A 19,274-nucleotide genomic window follows, 5' to 3' on the forward strand; every position below is an offset into this window, starting at 1 on the left:
AACTTTTCCATTGACATCAAGGCGATATTGTAAACCATTTGAAAGCTATATAAAAACAATCAAAGTATTATTCAACCATAGGATCTGATGATTAAACTATATAGTTGAATTATATTCTGGTTGTTTTCATGTAGCTTTCAAATGGTTTACAATATCGCCTTGATATCAATGGGAACGTTACAGGAAATGTTATGGGCCTTACGAAAAACTAATTGCTGCTGATGGAGAAAAGCGAATAACTTCTGAAAAGGTCGTAATAAAACAAAATAATTGGGTTGTTAAAACGAAATTCAAAATATCTCGAGAACTACTACATTTCAGAAAATTTTTGTTATAAAAATTTGGATTTAAAATGTCGTTCAGAAACATATTCAAAAATAAAATTCTACTTTTAACTGCAAATAGTATGAATTATGAAAATTTGTCAAAAGTTGTTGTTAGGAAAACTTTTTTATTTAAAGCTTCTCCATGATCCAAATACACTGAAAAAGCTTCTTATATGTCTGTAAAACGATAAACATGAGACTTTTAACAATTTATGATGGGGTAACGCGAATAACTTTTAAAAAGGAAATAATTACATGAATTAATTGTTCTTGGTGGAGCAAAATTCCAAATATCTGGAAAACTATCGCATATTGGAAGATAATTGTAAATGCATTTTGATTTAAAATCATACTTAGAATTATATTCTGTAATAAAATTACAGTTTTGTATGTCAATTAGTATGAAATTTAAAAACATGTATAGAGTTATTGTTAGAAAAACTTTTTTGGTGATAATTTCTCCATCATGAAATTACATTCAAAATATTTCTTTTCTTCTTAGGTTTTTGTTGACAAAATATAAAAAAAATTAGAAAAAATGGATTTTTTTGCAATTTGAATTTTTATCATAAATTTTTGTTTTTGTGAAAAATGACACAACATTTTTTTCAGTGCATATTTTTTTCGTGCAGAAGCATTAATTCCTTGTAAGTCGTTCTCAGATAGTTTTACTGTATAAAATAGTGTAATCGAACAAAAAAAAAATTGAAATTATTGCACGCCCTTTTGAAAAATTGCCCTTGTATTAGAATACTGCAATTACCAGAGAAAATTATGGAGATTCATAAACCGAACACAAATGAAAAGTTTCGTTCGAATCGACGATGGTCATATTTTGCGATCTGTCGGTTTTTCATGGAATCACTCGTGTTGCCAAAAAAATAATCGAAAGAGAAAATAAGCAAAGAGAGGCTCTCATTTACACATGGGTTCTCTTTACGTGTTTGTTTAGTTGTTATGCGCGGATGCGTAGATAAATAACAGAATTATGAGCGTTCCAATTGCGGACAAAACGCTGTCAGTTTTAGATATTAGCAGAGAGAACAGACATCCATGATCGAACAAAAATATTTAAAAACCGTGTGTAAACATTTGAATTAATATACGATAAACACTAGCGCCGCCACACCAACCTATCCCAAATATCCGTCAAATCCATTCCTGAACCGGTTCGAAATCCTGAATGGATTCAGTACGGAATCTTGCTCAAAGAAAACAACCGATTCCGACTCTATCGGTTGATGCATTTGAGCTGGAAGTCCGAACCGGTTCCGGACTAGTTTGACTGGGTAGAGGAATAACCGCTGTCAATTCTGTCGAACTCAGCCACAAAAAAAAAACATGACGACAGTAGCGCACCTGGTTTGGATATCCCAACTACCTTCGAAACCGTTTGAGATTTTACACAATTTGAATGCTGAAGATGGACGTCTGTTCTCTGTGATACTAGAATGGCCAACCCAGATAGTGTAGTAGGACATTTTCAATGTTAAAAATGCATTCTATTTTTTTATTTCGATTGTATAGGTTTTAACCTTAAGGTCATTCGCCTCTTCGGGTTAGAAAAATCTCTTATAAAAATTTTTCCCTCTTCGGGTTAGAAAAATCTCTTATGAAAAATTTCTAACCCTATGTGCGGAGTCGTGACTCAAACCCAGACGCGATGCGTACAAGACAATCGATTTACCCACTACGCCCACCCTCAAAATGCGTTCTAATTAGAATGATGAGATAACGACTATATTATATCATCTTAATATCTGTCGGTGGGATCCAACAATTGTTCCTCTTGTTTCGCCAAACTCGATTTCACCTTAGGCAACATCGCATCCACAAAGTGTATCAAAACAAACCGATCCGCGAGACAGCGTCTGCGCTCTCCCGTGTGACACAAGCAACGCGCTCCCGCTCCCATTCCCATCGCGATTTGTCTCATTTCTCACCCGTCGCTCAGCGCGAAACATGCAACAGCAGACCGACCGACCGACATGCTCCCAAGCGATTCACGTTTCGTCCGAGGGGGGTGGGGGGCTTTCTATGCTACGGCGGCTACGCACCACCCGTCCGTTCACAGCGAGACGGGACCGGCCTGGTCAGACCGAAGCTATATGGCTCCATCAGTTGCCGGCTAGCTGTTGATCCGATCGGTTCAATTTTTTAAGCTGCGTTCGGTGCTGGTGTGTGAGGTATCCGTTTCGAATTGTTGATTTATTTCGGTGCCCCAAGGATTTCGTGTTGTGTTTGTGCACCAGTAGGTGGTAGTGACGGGCCAGGAATTTCGGGAAAAACTGATCGCGGTTTCTGTGATTGATCGAAGTGTGCTTTGAAATTTAGGACCCAATGCTTGGACCAACCCGAACAGTGATGGGTGGTGGGTGGTGGTGAAATATGAGCCATTTCTAATGAAAAGCCTGCTTTGTTCGCTGGTGTGGTGTGCCCGCATGTGTTACGAGAATCCGGCCGATTGCTCCAGTTTCGCAGCGGATTTTTAGCTACGATAACTTTTTTTTTTCGAAACAATTATTCATGTGTTGCAAGCAAGCAAGCAATAACAAGATTAGTATTTAGTGCACGCGTTGCGTTCCGTTTGGATGGTGTGCGCATTTCTTGGAGAAAGGCCCATGTGTTGTGTTGATCGAGCCGCTAAAGCTAAAAACATCGGCGTTTGTGTAGTGTAACGAATGTTTATAGTTTTTCACTTTTTATGCTCCGTTCCAGCAAACTATTAATAGCTGCTGTAGCGTAAACAGTGTTTGCTTGCGGTTACTTCCGTGAGTCATACCGGGAAGACGATCTGCCCAGAGCTGTCGGAATAGCGAGAAGAAATTCACAGTTGATTGAATGACCTGTGCCCTGAGTCGGTTCATGGAGATCGTTGTGCATCCGAAAGTGTTAACAGTGTCAGACTCCCACGAGTTAAGTGAGTGCGTGTCTACTGGATTAAGTGATTAATGCCTGTGAGAAGAATCGGTGAAGCAAGTTGAATGCTTGGAAAGAAGAATAAAAGTGAAACCAAAAACTTGGATTTAGTTTTTTGGTTCGTTCTGCATCAGTAACAGTAAGCAGTGTCAGCAGCACGGGTGTTACCTGTGTCGATCAACATTCAACAACTCGAGTGCATGTGTGAACAATACCAGGGATATCCTGTCGGTGACCTGGAATTACAACAGCTAGTGCGGTTTGCGTCGCAAGTGTTTCAGTGAAAGACTCCCACGCTGTCGAGCTCAATCCCAGACCCAGGCCCAATAGGGTTGCAATTTGGACCGTTGCTCTGTGTCTCTAAATAAGTACACCAACGTTCCCAGTATTATTATGTGATGCACTATGAACCCGAGAGTGTTGGCATAGCACTTGTTCGTTCGTGCAAGTTTACTTTTGTTTTGTACCATCTCTCATTTGCTTCTCGCCGTCACGGAAATTAAAAAGTGGAAAAGCTAAAACGAGGTAAATCGTAGGAAAAAATTTCCATTTTGAATGGCGGTAGTGTTCTAATTTTCAGGCCGCTTTCCACCATACCTCCTTTCCCGTTCTGCGAATCCTCTTCCTCCCTCTTTGTTTTCAAGCAGTGAGAAACCGGTGCTATAATTGCACCTGAAAAAGATAACATCTTAGACAATAGCATAATTGTCATACCTTCATCTTCATTTGGAACCGGGAGGGGGACCTACGGGTCGTGTGATTTGTCAGAAGAATGGAAATTTAATCCCAGTTAGTCAGAGTCATAGAAAGGTGGGTGCATCTTGCAACGTGGGAGTTTCCATCAAAGGACGGACCCAAGCTTGCAAACAATAGCGAAATTGAATCTTTTTTTTTGCGCGCCCCATTCCGCCAGGGCAAACCGTCCCGAAGTGATCCATCCATCATCGCAGGGCGTTAATTGAAGTGAAGGATCGCTACCTCGGTCGAGCAAACAAAGAGACATACAAAGCTGACGGTGGTAGCTGAAAAGCCAGGCGAAACCACCAAAAGTCCACCACCCGCAAGGTAGGTAATTATCAATTAAAGACTCGCTTCTCACACTGCTCAATTTGATTGTGTTATGTGCTCTTTTCTTTTTTCTTCTGCTTATTCTTGCTTATTCGATGCTGTGCATCGAATTCAACCGGTCGGCATCGGACGGAATTCGGTGCGATGGCTCGTTTGCGGGCTGCCGTGCTGATAACAATGCCGGAGAAAATTGATTGTATTGTTGATGCTTACTTAGGAGGAGTTCTACACATGAGTGATTATTAGTGGCGGATCGAACATAATTGGGCAAACTTTACACTTGCTCTGGTCGAATAAGAAATTGATACCTGAAGTCGGTAAAGAAGGCCTTTTGTTAGTGGAAATGCAATGTCTGGAAAGGTGTTGAAAAAATTGTTAACTATGTCCTTTTTTGGAATGCAAATTAAGGGGGCCTGAAATGGAGCTGTTTTTAAGAAAATAAATTGCAAAGTATCTACTGAACATATTTTGAATCGTAATTTTTTATTTTGAATCAACTAGTTTTGACGCTAATATTTTTAGTTTGAATGCCAGAAAAAAACACTGGCGACCTTAAAACGTAACGCACTGTCCATGCTCGCAAATCAGTCCCATAAACATAGGAAATCCCACAGAAAACGGGACAAATATGCGATCATGGGCAGTGCATTGATGTTGAAATTGCTGCCGAGTAAAAGTTTTCTAAAAAGTATTGTGGCTGTTTCAATTTTTTTTAAATTATTACACATACCGCTATGTTTACACCTGACTGAGTTTGAAGTAAAATACTTCTAACGTTTCAGTATAGCGGCCCTGTTTCAAAATTTTCGGCCCTGCGGACACCCCTAAACAAAACTCGTTCAGGCCGTAATGTCCGCATACTGCATCCAGTACCTCAAAGATAACGGCACGCATCACAAACGAGTGATCATTTAATCGGTGTTAAGTCAAACCGGACTAAGTAACATTGTATTGATTTCAAGAAAAAAAAAAACGAGTTTAAAGTTTGAACTGCAGTGCCTTTTACCTTATAATTCGAAAATAGTTTTTGCCATTATTCATGCTTATTGTAGTATATTGCCATTCTGGTAAAAGTGGAATGGAAACGATGAAATTCTTAATGCAGTGCCATCATTATCTCACTTTTTGATATTTTGCGACTTAGTCCGGTCTAGCTTAATACCGACCATTTGTGAGACTCGACGGGTTCACACTCGTAACCTGTAAGAGTAAGAAGCAATTAAGACCATCTGATCGCAAGCGTAGTTATCGAAATTAAATCAAAGTTTCACAGTAGTTCAGTACACCCAGGTTTTTTACGCGGGGGATACGTACCGCGTAAAAAAACCGCGTAAAAACCGCGTTAATTGGAAAATCCGCGTAAAAAACCACTTTAATTGGAAAATCCGCGTAAAAAAATCGCGTTAATTGGAAAATCCGTGTAAAAAAAACCGCGCAATTCGAAAATCCGCGTAAAAAACACTCTCAGCAAAAGACTTTGGAAGTTTTTTTTGCACGGATTTTGCAATTAATGCGGTTTTTGCAAAAATATTCTACGTCCTTTTGAATGCAAAAGATTTTCGGAAAAATGGAAGAGTCGGGTCTGGAAGACTCCTTATGGCCCGCACCCCAACAATATGAGTATTTTCGGAATGGTCTTGAAGAGTAGGTGTCAGAAATTGATTTTTGACGCCATTTTGAAATCAAAGCTGGCGACTTCCGGTTTAGCGAAATTCGCTGTAACCCAATCAATATGGGTATTTTCGGAATGGTCTTGACGAGTAGGTGCCAGAGATAAATACATCTGCACCTTCCCCGCAAGGTTTTGCATGAAGAATTGATTTTTGGCGCCATTTTCAAATCCTAAATGGCGACTTCAGGCTTAACGAGATTCTCTACAACTCAATCAACATGAGTATTTTTGGAATGGTTTTGACGAGTAGCAGACAAAAGGTTGGCGTCCTTTTGAAATTCTAGATGGCTACTTCCGGTTTACCGAAATTCCCGCATGAAAAATCTGGACAATCATCTAAACCACCCTCAAATATAAGATCTAATCATAAACCAGCAAAATGCAAAATATTTTTATGTGTTCATCCAGAAGAGTGCGGTGAGAATGGAAAAGAGAGAAGAAAGAGACGTATGTGGTGTGAGTTGGGGGTTTGAATTTATTCAAATTAAACATACTGCTTAAATTTAAGTGAATTCAACTGTTTAATTAAAACTATTTGTACTACAACTTCAACTTCCAAAAAAAAACCAATATTGATTGGGTTATAGCGAATTTCGAGAAATCGGAAATGGCCATCTTGGATTTAAAAATGGCGTTTAAAATCAATTTTTGGAACCTACTCGTTAAGATCATTCCAAAAATACTCATATTGACTGGGTTATAGTGAATGTGGCTAACCCGGAAGTCGCCATCTTGGAATTCAAAATGGCGTCCAACATCGATCTTTGTCTCCTACTCGTCAAGACCATTCCGAAAATACCCATATTGATTGGGTTATAGCGAATTTCACTAAGCCGGAAGTCGCCATCTTTGATTTCAAAATGGCGTCAAAGATCAATTTCTGGCACCTATTCTTCAAGACCATTCCGAAAACACCCATATTGTTGGGGTGCGGGCCATAAGGAATCTGCCAGACCCGTCTCTTCCATCTTTCCGAAAATCTTTTAAGTCTTTTGCATCCAAAAGAACTTAGAATATTTTTTGCAAAAACCGTGTTAATTGCGAAATCCGCGCAAAATAAAAACTGCCAAAACTCTTCTAAGTTCTTTGCACTTAAAAGGACTTAGAACTTTTTTTTCAGAAAAGTCTAAGTCTTTTGCATTCAAAAGGACTTTGAATATTTTTGCAAAAACCGCGTTAATTGGAAAATTCGCGTAAGAAAAAAACCTCGTTAATTGGAAAATCCGCGTAAAAAAACCGCGTTAAAAAACCTCGTAAAAAACCACGCAAAAAAACCGTGTAAAAAACCTGGGTGTACACTGTATACATTTTTTTTTTTTTTACAATGGAGAAGACCTTTATGTCCTAGCCCAGTACACGTGCTAACGGTAGGGTCCAATCTACCACACGGGGTGCACTGGGGGCGTGTCGGACTCGAATGGTGACCAGCCATTAATACCGACTAAACTCCATTGGGCTCCGCCATCATTCCTCCCAGGAACTACCTCTCGGTATTACTTCTGGGGGGATGGCTGTACTGAATGTACTCATTCACTCTCACTCACGCGATCATACATCCTGTATGAGGCTTACTTGGGTGCTCTCTCAATCACTCTTTGATTCACTCTCAAACACTCCCACATGAGGCTGACTTTTGTGCTCACCTTTTACGTTCCATGCGAGGCTGACTTGTGTGCTCACCTTACTCATTCCTTGCTAGGCTTACTTTTGTGCTCGCCCTACCCATCCATGTGAGGCTGACTTGGGTGCTCACCCTATCACCTGATTCACTCTCAATCGTGCCACTCTATTGTACCTTTGTCACTCCCTCTGGCATCCCATGTGGGATATTTTCCTTAGGCCCCACTTCTGACATACCATGCGAGGCTGACTTTTGTGCTCACCTTTTTCATTCCTTGCTAGGCTGACTTTTGTGCTAGCCTCTACCAACCTGTGAGGCTGACTTTTATGCTCACCCTTAACATGCAATGTGAGACTGACTTGGATGCTCACCCTTTCACTCCTCTGCCACGCCATGAGGCATCGATAGCTTAGTTCCAACATACTACGCTACGACCCTCCCGTCTTGGCATGAGGCAGTCCACTTATACGCCTATACACTCACTCTTCTGTCTTGCTTCGGGGTGGCTGGGTTTACCCCTTACGCGGTTGCCATTCGCTGCGCCAACCTACCTCGGCATGAACAGACCATTCACTCTCTTATTTTGCGCTTGGCCTTTTTCGCTCCAGCTAACCAATCACTAGTTAGCCGTGCCCGCCGTCTGTTGCTCGGTTCGCCAGATTACCAGTAGCCTACTGGCAATCTGGATGGTAGCAGCCGAGACTGCGTTCCACTTCTCCACCGTTTGACACATCCGCTGAATAAGGGTATCCGGGGTTGTGTCCCAGCCACAGACGTCAAGCATTGCTCTTCTTTCGACGTCGAACCGATGACATACGAACAGTATGTGTTCGGCAGTTTCATCTACACCTGGGCAGTCCGGGCAGACTGGGACCTCCGCGTGCGCGAACCTGTGGAGGTACTGACGGAAACAGCCATGGCCTGACAGGAATTGTGTCAGGTGGAAGTGAACTTCCCCATGGGGTCTTCCCACCCAGCTCGATATGCTAGGTATCAGCCGGTGGGTCCACCTACCTTTCGAGGAGTCGTCCCACTCACGCTGCCATCTGGCGACCGAGGTCACCCTGGTGCGCTCGCGGGCTCCCCTATTTCCACGTAGCTCAAAGCACTCCTCATCTTCCCGAATGACCAGCCCGACTGGCATCATGCTCGCTATCACGCAGGATGCATCGTGTGATACCGTGCGGTAGGCAGATATCACTCTGAGGCACATCACGCGGTAGGTGCTCTCCAGTTTCTGTAGGTAACTGGTTATCCTCAGTGCTCTTGACCGTGACGGGCCGCCGTACCTGAGGATAGATACGGCAACGCCTGCCAGTAACCTACGTCTACTGGCGCACACCTTTGAGCTGTTGGACATCATTCTCGATAGTGCCGCAACAGCAGTCGACGCTCTCTTGCACGTATAGTCGACATGGCTGCCGAAGGTCAGCTTGTCGTCTATAATGACTCCGAGAGACTTCAGACTTCGCTGTGAAGTGATCGCGACTTCTCCCACATGGATAACTGCATGTTGTGCCGACTTGCGGTTGTTGACGATAACTACCTCCGTCTTATGATGAGCGAGCTCCAGGCCTCTCGCGCTCATCCATTCCTCCACCGTGCTAATCGCGTGTTAGTTCTACCTCAGGGATTGACTCCCCGTAGACCTCCAAGGTTACGTCGTCAGCAAAGCCGACGATCTTGACCCCAGGAGGGAACTTCAGTCTCAGAACCCCGTCATACATGAGGTTCCATAGCACCGGGCCTAGGATCGAGCCCTGCGGGACTCCGGCGGTAATCGGAACCCTTTTCTGACCGGCATCGGTCTCGTATATCAGTACGCGGTTTTGGAAGTAACTTTCTAGGATCCGGTATAGACCCACCGGTAGGCTAAGCCGGTGTAACGAGAGCGCGATGGCATCCCAGCTTGCGCTGTTAAATGCGTTCTTCACGTCAAGTGTCACTAACGCACAGTATCGAATACCTCGCCTTTTTCGTTGGATCGCTATCTCGGCAGTATTTATCACTGAGTTGAGAGCGTCCACTGTGGACTTACCCTTCCGAAAGCCAAACTGGTTGCTTGACAGACCGTCCGTACCTTCCGCGTACGGGGTGAGCCTGTTGAGGATGATCCTCTCAAGCAGTTTGCCAGTCGTGTCTATCAGACAGATTGGTCTGTACGCCGATGGGTCGCCTGGCGGCTTCCCGGGCTTCGGCAACAGCACCAGTTTCTGCCTTTTCCATCTATCGGGGAAACGGCACTCGTCAAGGCATCTCTGCATAGCTAGCCTGAACATGTTCGGGTTCGCTATGATCGCTGCCTTGAGAGCGTTGTTCGGAACTCCATCCGGCCCTGGAGCTTTGTTCATTGCTAGGGATTTAGCCACTGCGAGTAGTTCTTCGTTCGTCACTGGAGCCACCATTTCGACCGTGTCCGCACTGTTTCGTAGTGCAGGTGGCCAGGGGCTTGTGGCTCGAGACGGGAAGAGTACTTCGATAATCGTTGCCAACCGGTCCGGAGACCGTTCTGGGGGTGAGGAGCCCCCTTTGGTCTTGGCCATCACAATCCGGTAGGCGTCACCCCACGGATTCGCGTTGGCACTCTCACACAGGTTGTCGAAACACGCTCTCTTGCTGCTTTTAATAGCCTTGTTAAGGGCTAATTTCGCAGCTCGAAACGCTTCACGGCGGTTCTCTCTTGCATCCTCGGTGCGAGCTCTTTGCATCCTACGTCTAGCTCTGAGACAGGCTGACCGTAGAGCTGCAATCTCGGCACTCCACCAGTATACCGGGCATCTACCGTTTCTTGGCAGTGTTTTTCTCGGCATAGTGGCGTCGCACGCGCGTGATAGAACAGCTACCAGCGCATCCCCGCTTAGACTGTCGGTGTTGGCCTCCAGTCCCAGGGCCGCGGTGAAAGCTTCGCTGTCGAAGTGATTGGACTTCCACCCGCGTACCTGACAGGGATCTCCCGCCCTCGGATGCTGCACACCATAGTTGATCTTAAAGCGGATTGCTAGATGATCGCTATGGGTGTAGCCCTCGTCTACCCTCCATTCCATGCCTGGAGCCAGACTCGGGCTGGCAAAGGTCAAATCAATCCACGCCTCCACTCCGTTTCTACGGAATGTACTAGCGGAGCCATCATTAGCTAGCACAGTATCGAGTTTCGCAAACGCTTCCATTAGCGCTTGACCCCTGCTATTTGTACAGCGGCTGCCCCACTCCACTGCCCAAGCGTTGAAGTCTCCCGCTATTACTACCGGTTTCCGGCCCACGAGGTCCGACGAGAGCCTGTCGATCATCTGGTAGAACTGTTCTATTGGCCACCTTGGTGGGGCGTAGCAGCTGCAATAGAACACACCATTGATCTTGGCAATCGCCACACCCTCGGCGGAGGGGTGTATTACCTCTTGAACCGGGAACCTTCCCGTTGTACAGATTGCCACCATTCCAGACCCCTCCGACACCCAATTGCCGTTGCCGGCAGGGATGCTGTACGGGTCTGATAAGAGGGCGACATCTGTCCTCGACTCCGAGACCGACTGCCACAGCAGCTGTTGGGCTGCTGCACAATGGTTAAGATTTAGCTGTGTGACTCTCACGGCTTCTTCTTATTTAACTCGCCGAAGGGACACGAAGGTCCGCCCATAGCATGTTTATGGGCTTGCTTCTTAGCGGTGCAGATAAGGCACTTATATGCCTTAGTGCACCCCCGCTCTTTATGCCCCTCCTCGCCGCATCGACGACATAGCTTGCTCCTGTCTATGCCTTTGCATTCGTAAGCTTTATGGCCGGATTCTAGGCACCGATAGCACCTGTCCACTGAAGGCGGCTGGGGTATACTAATAGGGCATACCGACCAGCCGATCTTCAGCTTCCCTTTCTCGGTTACCTTTTTGGCATCCGCATTCAGTAGCCTGAGGGGTCCTACTTGGGTGCCAGAGGGTCCGTCCCTCAATCGCACAGAGGCCCGCTCGATTGTGACGCCGCAGTGCTCCTTGACGGCTGCGACGACGTCTTCTGCGGTCGTGAACTCGTCCAAGTGCTTGCACTGGAGAGTTGTTTCCGCACCTAGCGACCTGATTTGGGCGCCCTCACCAAGGACCTCTTGGGCCAAGGCCTTATATACTGCACTTGATTGTGCGCCTCGCTTCAGCACCAGGAGCATCTCTCCCGTGTTGGTGCGTCTTACGCTACGCACATCCTGCCCAAGGGCCGAGAGACTTTCGGCCGCCTTCATCGATTTAAGGACATCGGCGTATTTGTCCTTGTCGGTTTTTAACCACAAGGCTTCGCCTCTGTCCTTGGCCTTCCTCGCAGGCCGCGGTAACACTGTATACATGATACACATGATGTGTGATGTACACATGATAAGGAATGTGGGTGGGAGGGGTGGATTTAGATTGAGTTCAACACGGCAGGGTGCGACGTGTGTGAGTTGTGTTGAGATAAATACAATATTAATTCTTCAAAAGGGCTAAATGGATTTTTGTAAATAAACATATTTCGCTAATTTTCCGCTGCCGAGATGAATTTCATGAAAAATACACACGAATCAACATCTTTACCCTTAGTAGAATCAATTTCAAATGTTTTCTGAGTTGAAATTATAACAAATTAAGAGAAATCTGCGAAACAAAAGTTTATTTGCAAATCTTTTTAGCCCTTTTCAAAAGTTGATATGGAAGAAATATATTTTTCCGCTTCTGTATGCGTTGAGTGAGTGATACGGATACAATGTAGTATATACAGATGTGGCTAAGGTGGCACTTTAGTATTCGTATAATGAATCTTAAGCGGGCCTTACACGTTCAATATTTTTGTCCTTACTAGACAGTATTGACTAAAGTATTGTACGTGTAATGAAAAAAGTCATATTGACGATGTATATTTCAAATGGGATTGACGTATTGAAGTATTGACAGAAATATTGAACTGTAAGGGCCGCTTTACATGAGTGGTGTTATTGATATGAGAATAAATCGCTTTCGTCATACCCGTCATACCGTTCGTTCTGCTCCCATAAGCGGCTCTTATACGTTCAATATTATTGTCAGTATTAGAGAGTATTGATAAAAAAGTATTGTACGTGTAAAGCGGCCCTTAAGCGTTCAATATTTTTGTCAATACACGTATTGACGATATTGTTACAATATTTCAATTCCATTTGAAATCCACATCGTAAATACAACTTTTTTTTTTCATAACACGTACAATACTTTTGTCAATTTTCTCTTGTATTGACAAAAATATTGAACGTGTAAAGCGGCCCTTACGCGTTCAATATTTTTGTCAATACTAGAGAGTATTGACAAAAGTATTGTACGTGTAATGGAAGTATTGACGTATTGACGATGTGCATTTCAAATGGGTTTGACGTATTGGAGCAATATCGTCAATACTGTGTGTTGATAAAAATATTGAACGTGTAGGAGCCGCTTAAGCACAGAGAACAGACATATAAGCTAGAACAAACTTTGCCGAAAAACCTGTGTAAACATTTAAGTTAAAATACGTTGAAAATCACCATTGCATAAAGGTTTGCATGCGTGAATCACCATTGTATCCTAGTTTGCACACAAGTCCCGTATAGCGATTGCTGGCCGATCGAAGCGCCGACCTGTGGCAAGTTACTACTCGCTATTGTCATTTCAAAGCGACAGTTTTATTTCTGACACAAGTTGAAAACTTTACTTTTATGTTTATGTTTAGTTCTCAGTGGCTTAAGGGCCGCTATAGACTTGTCTATGGCTCATGTACGTACACGTCACATGACACAAATACTATATCACTAGCTGGTGGAAAATAATAAACAAAGACACCGAAAGCAAATGGCATTGTTTTCAACCAGGAAACTGCATTAGTGTTCGTGAGAACGAACGACAAGAATTCAATTGAGTCGGGCAAACGCTATGACAACGACCCGTTGAGCTTCTGGATTGTTTACATATTCTTGGTTTTCAACGTTAGCAAACCGTGTGATCTGCTACACCTACAGAACATTGCATGAAAATGTATAACCTCACTCTTCGGACAGTTCAGAGAGCCTGTTTACATAGACTTAGAAAATTTTTGTTTCCAGCCAGTGTTGGGAAAAAATCAAAATATCAATGTTCACAAAAGAATCTTTTCATCGCCGATTTTTTAATAAAAAGTGTACTGATATAAAATGTCGCTAGAGAAAAATCGTTACTGGACTTCAGCTTGCAAACTATTACATCGGCGAAAATGTAGAAAAAAGTTCGCGTTATGAAAACATCTTGCACGATCATCGAACAAGGGATTTCTGAGGGATTTTCAAAGGTTCCAAAAACCTGTAGGTTAACATGATACAAAAACTCACGTCCTAGGATATTACGGCGATAGCTCAATAGGATAAAGCGTCAGTCTACTAAGTGGAAAAAAATAAATTTTGGTATGGTGACCGGTCTTATCACCCCTTGTTTGTATGGTCGAGTATGGAAATTTCGGTGCGATGTACAAAGCGTCACTAAAAGCGTTTTTCGCTTCCGAATGTCTCTTTTGCGATGTTGCTTTGGACCAACATTCTTTCAAGAGTTTCACTGAGGCAGAAGTTCGCGTGCGAACTTCGATGCTAAGAACCATTGAATATTTGTCTCAAGAATGATGCGGATGCGATGTTTCGTTTCACAGATTTTTGTTTGGAAAGATGGATTCACGAATGAACCTAGAATGAACTCTCATTGATAATGATTTTCCCAACACTGGTTTCCACGCAGTTAAAAAACTTGGTTCCAATTCCAACACCATGTAAACAAGTTCGCTGGACTGTCTTTTTTCTAGCATTTTTACTCATATGACGTCATCTTGCAAGGTTCCATTTATACCACATTGATACGGGTAGGGTAATGAGCCTATTGACGCACTCAGTTTTTATATTTCGAATATACACGCACGGTCGGACTGAACTGGCTTTTCGCCTACTGAACTGGGATCATTTTGAGAGTGGTGCGGGAGCCCCACAACATAGCCTACTAAATTACTGTGGAAATTTATACACAGTATTAGTTTCATTGCATCCACTTATGGAAGCACTTTACATTTTTTCTTTTTTCAGCAGAAAGTAATTTTGAAAATTTAGAGGATTGTCAGATTAACGCTACTAGTTTCGAATCCACTGTTATTATTTTGCATTATCATTTTTCAGGGCTTTGACCACCTGATTTTGGATAATAACATACATTTCAACAAACAAAAAAATTACAAATCAATGCAATAAAAAAAAAATCAAAAAATATGTCTATCGTCTATCCTGGGTGTTCTGCATTCCGCTACGTGTGTGGATTCCGCATTCTCCATGGCTCTTGTGTACGTCCATGTCGTTGTCGATAGAGCAGTTTTGGTTTTCACTGTTGGATGTTTGATGCTTTCTGAGTGACTATTACTTTCCTGGGAAGTTGTTTTTTGTTTGAGGATACCGTGGAATATTGTTTGTCCGGTAATATCTCTTTGGTGTCCGTGGTGTATCACCAGCTGTCGAGGCTGTTGGCTGTGGTAGTTGAATTTTTCTCAGTTGTTTTGTCGCGTGGTTTACCGTCGAGCGCCGTCTGGTTACGAAACTGGCACGTGGACGTCTTCCTGGGTATGTTCATAGCGTTGTAGTTAATATCCTTAAATGATCACCGTGTCACCACTCGGACACTAATGAGAATGCCGGGGGGAAATTTCTCCATCCTACTTCTCTAAATTTTGACATGAATCTATTAATGTAATCTTAGCTAGTGCGCGGTACAACATCGCGTGGGTGAATTTCAGACATATTATTGTCCATATGCCTGGGGTGTTTGTTTTGAAGCTTTCATGTTCCCTGTCGTGTTGCATGTTGTTCTTCACTACGAAGCTTTCTGCCTCGACTAATCAGTTGAAAGTTATCAGCACTACATTTCTCGTATGATGTAATTGTACGTATGAAACTTCTCTAAGAACAAGCTTAATTTTCACCTTCGTCATCTGTTCCGTAATACATGCACTTTATTGATAAAATGGCAGACTAGAATCCACTATTCTAGTTAGAATGCAAACCGGATGGAAAGGTTTCAAATTTTCAACAGCTCTTGTTGTTTTGAATCACACTCCATCAATGATGCAGCTTGCTGTTAATATTGACAGCAATTTCGTTGCTTCTTTGTCACCGAAGTTTACAAACATTCCAAAACTCCAAGACAGCTCAACGGACTTCTAATTTCTCTTCAGAACTCGCATCAGACCGCCCACCGTTTCGGCTTCGAAGGAGACCGTCCCCCTCCCGGCCCCCCGGAGACTGCAGCCCCATTATGAGAACATTAGACAATCGTTCGACCAAACCCCACAAAACCGGGCGGTTGGTACTGAGTTGTGTTTTTCAATTTAATTCTATCAAAGCCAGAGATCGAAATTGGCAAACAACTTGTCATTCGCATAAGTCGACCTAGCGGGCGCTGCTGCCCTTAGAGATAGAGAAAGAGAGAGAGAGTGGGAGAGAAGGTAGCACTGAAAATGCGTACATGCGGGCGGCCGTTGCTTGCTTGTCGGCTGTGATGGTGAAAAGTGCGTCACCCCATCCCGATCGCGTTGCCGAAGAGTCGTACCGAAAGCGGAAGCGGAAAAACGATGGGACGATAATGGGAAAATGTTTTCCATTCGAGGAAAATTCAATGTGCCTCCCATTACCGGGAAATATAAATTGTGTAATTAGAGAGCAGACCGAAATGGCTGGTGCGACTGTAGTCTGTGGAAAATCCCCAGCTTGACTTAGAAGCAGGCCCTGCAACAAAAAGCTGTAAAAGGCAGGAAAAGCTACCAAGTTGATGCTGCGTGGGGCGATGATTTGCTGCAAACGAGGCTGGGTTTCGGTGGTGGATGATGGGCGAGTGGGGATGTTCCGACTTTGTCGGTGTAATTCTGCAATTATATTTACTTTTTCCGCCCACGACGGTGCTGGCTTTTGCTGAAATCCCCTCCGGGGAAATGAATCTGTACTTGGTAATGTTATTTTTTTTGTTAGAGTGTGCGGTCTGGCTTTTTGTTTTCCATTCGTTAGTTTGATGTTGTTTGTTGTTGGTGCGTTTTTTTGTACCCCAGGCACAACAGGTCTAGCTTTGGATCGAGTTTCATATGAGGTAAAATGAATAGAATCAAAGAACGGACGGAACGAAGCGGGATCGGTACTACGAGCAAGCTCATTTAAACGTAGTTTTATTGTCGCGTTTTCTCAAAACTGTCAAAACTATTTGAAACAAGCTCAAAGCTTGATGTTTGCAGTGAACTATTTCCAATGTGTGCATTACGTTGTGCTGGTGATTTTGGTGGATTGCATACTGACTTCCTCAAGTTTGACTTCTGATTATCTAATAAGACTTGCTTAGGGAATGGTAAATAAGAACTCATACCAATACGACCCATATTAAAACTTCAACAACATAATAGCCATCATTGCCGGCCGCCCCCTATCTCCACCGTTCACAGAGAAGGATGCGACCTGTAGAGCATAGCTTATTATCTAGTTGTTAAGCCAATCTTAGAGTACACGATCACTCTAGAAATAATATATCTTGTTTAGTTGTTGAATTTTTTTCTGGGTAGCCGGCTACCGAGAGTATTCTATATTTTCCAGCAGGTGCGCTTGTAGTTCTAAACAGCTCCTTTGCCACTTAAAATTAACATATTATGAACTAGAAAGTTACTTTTTCCATGCAATGCGGAACTTTTGGGTACCTTAGAGGTATCGTGAATTTCGAAACATGAAAAACAAATTCACTGACAATTTTGAATCCTCCGTTGTTTTTCTATATACACAACACCAAGAATCATAACTAAATTCACGAATCAAAAGTTTATATGTGACATTCCGGTCGAGTCACTGACAAAGTTGAGTAATAAATTTAGTAGCAAACATTCCGACAAAATGCAAAGAAGGCACCTTTTCATCGTGTGCTAGGCCCGGTTCAGTTATCCCATAAATTCCTGTGTACCAGACATACCGGAGCAAATTAGTTTTTGGCAAAATTATGTACGTAGAAATTGGAATGTAGATCCTGCTAGAATAACCAATGTCCTCTTCGAGAAACCTACTATGTCACCGAGCTTTATGACAGAGTAGGAATTTAAATTCGAATAATTTGATTAAATTTGGATCCGGCGAATCAGAAGACAGGCCTTTCGAATATCCTTTCTTTATTCGAACTGTTCAAGCGACCCCGCCCCTACTAATCATCTAGAGCACCTCTCAACCGCAGCGGGAAATTGTGATTTTTTTGACAGTTTATTCCGTTCGCAGCAGCGAAAAAACTGGGTCAAAAGCTCTAATGGGATCAAGATTTATTGCGCGCCATATGTTGCAGACAAAAGGCTTTCACTTAATTTTCCCTTTCCGCAAACCGCCATTCCCCTCGGTAACAAAAAGAAAAGTTAAAAGCGCCCGTAGCACTTTTTCGTTTTGGGAAAACGGAAAAAAATCACCGCTCTTCAGGCAGTCGCGACGTCGACCAGTAAATTCTTGTTTGTGAGCTTATGTCAGAGAAATTGGATTTGATGCCAAAGATTCCCCGATGTCGGTCTTTGCAGCAGGGTTGCCATATTCACAGATTTTTCTGTAAAGTCACAGATTTTTTTCACAATTCTTTTTCACATATGACAGATGTCTGGTCTGGTATTTTGATGAAAATTTCACAGATTTTCACAGATTTTTTTTCTCTGTTTTAGTATGGTGGAAAGATTTTTTTTTTGCCGAATCACAGATTTCAATGTGGTATCCCTGCTTTGCAGGCGTGTCGCAAGGATCGGAAGATATGCACGAAAATGGATAGAATATGCACAAAGCTGAATTGTTGTGAACACCATTTATTAGTTTTTATCTGATTGTCGTTTTTAAGTGATCTTTCCGTTAATCAACGTATGATGCAGCTCGCTTAAATTGATGTAGGAATTCGTAATTTGACTAAAACAGTCGAATACTAACATTTTTAATCTTCCGAAAATCGCGCAGTGCACTGAGTGCACAAAATTAGGAAATTGAGGCGAAATCGTCTTATAGCTGCAAGCGGTCTCCTAAATGTAGATAATAGTGTGACTGCCGGAGGGTTAAAGGAGCTACAAAAATGTCATTTGACACTGTTTTAGCCATCTGACAAATGCTATTCTTGATGCAATGATACTAAAGGACAATATAAACAATAATCACATATTTTTCTTTAATATTTCCTAACAAACTGGAGAAATTTTTCCATGTTGCATAGTTTTGAAACAACGCCATCGCACGTAAGGAGTGAAGGATGCGATTCTATCATTCTGGTAAAACAAAAAGTTTCAAGATGTTATAACATCATTCCCAAAAAATTTCTATCCTCAAGACACGCGTACAATAACACCACATAACAAATAGCGTCCATGTTGCTAGATTCCCCATATGAATTGCCTTGATAGCTGCCACTCCCTATCACAAATCACATACAAGCGCAAAGGCGTCACTGCTGGGGTTAGATTTGATAAGCCCAGCGACAAAAATTTACGAATGAAAGCAATGATCAAATTATTACATATATATTCATATTATGCCTGCCTCCATTATTCAACAGAGCCGAGCATCGTCGGGCAGAAGGCAGGAGGCAAACCAAGCCGCTCAGTTTGATTTGAACGGATTTATTTTGTTTTCCCGCCAAGAAATAATATACCGACAGCCAGCAGC

At 42.9% G+C, this 19,274-nt stretch overlaps 1 protein-coding gene across 6 annotated transcripts in view; it reads left to right on the forward strand.

The window, feature by feature from the left end:
- Positions 1 to 2,457: 2,457 nt before the first annotated feature.
- Positions 2,458 to 19,274, forward strand: part of LOC131677021 (band 4.1-like protein 4A) — a 337,737-nt gene continuing 320,920 nt past the window's right edge. For 4 of the 6 annotated variants that reach the window (XM_058956522.1, XM_058956519.1, XM_058956525.1 and 1 more), the window contains exon 1: positions 2,458 to 3,770. The gene's annotated coding sequence lies outside the window, so the exon portion shown is untranslated. Of the gene's footprint in view, positions 4,311 to 19,274 lie in introns of all 6 variants that reach the window. The other 2 variants (XM_058956520.1, XM_058956521.1) reach the window with 1 other exon arrangement.

The sequence above is a fragment of the Topomyia yanbarensis genome, chromosome 1, assembly GCF_030247195.1.
Source record: "Topomyia yanbarensis strain Yona2022 chromosome 1, ASM3024719v1, whole genome shotgun sequence".
Taxonomy (NCBI): Eukaryota; Metazoa; Arthropoda; class Insecta; order Diptera; family Culicidae; genus Topomyia; species Topomyia yanbarensis.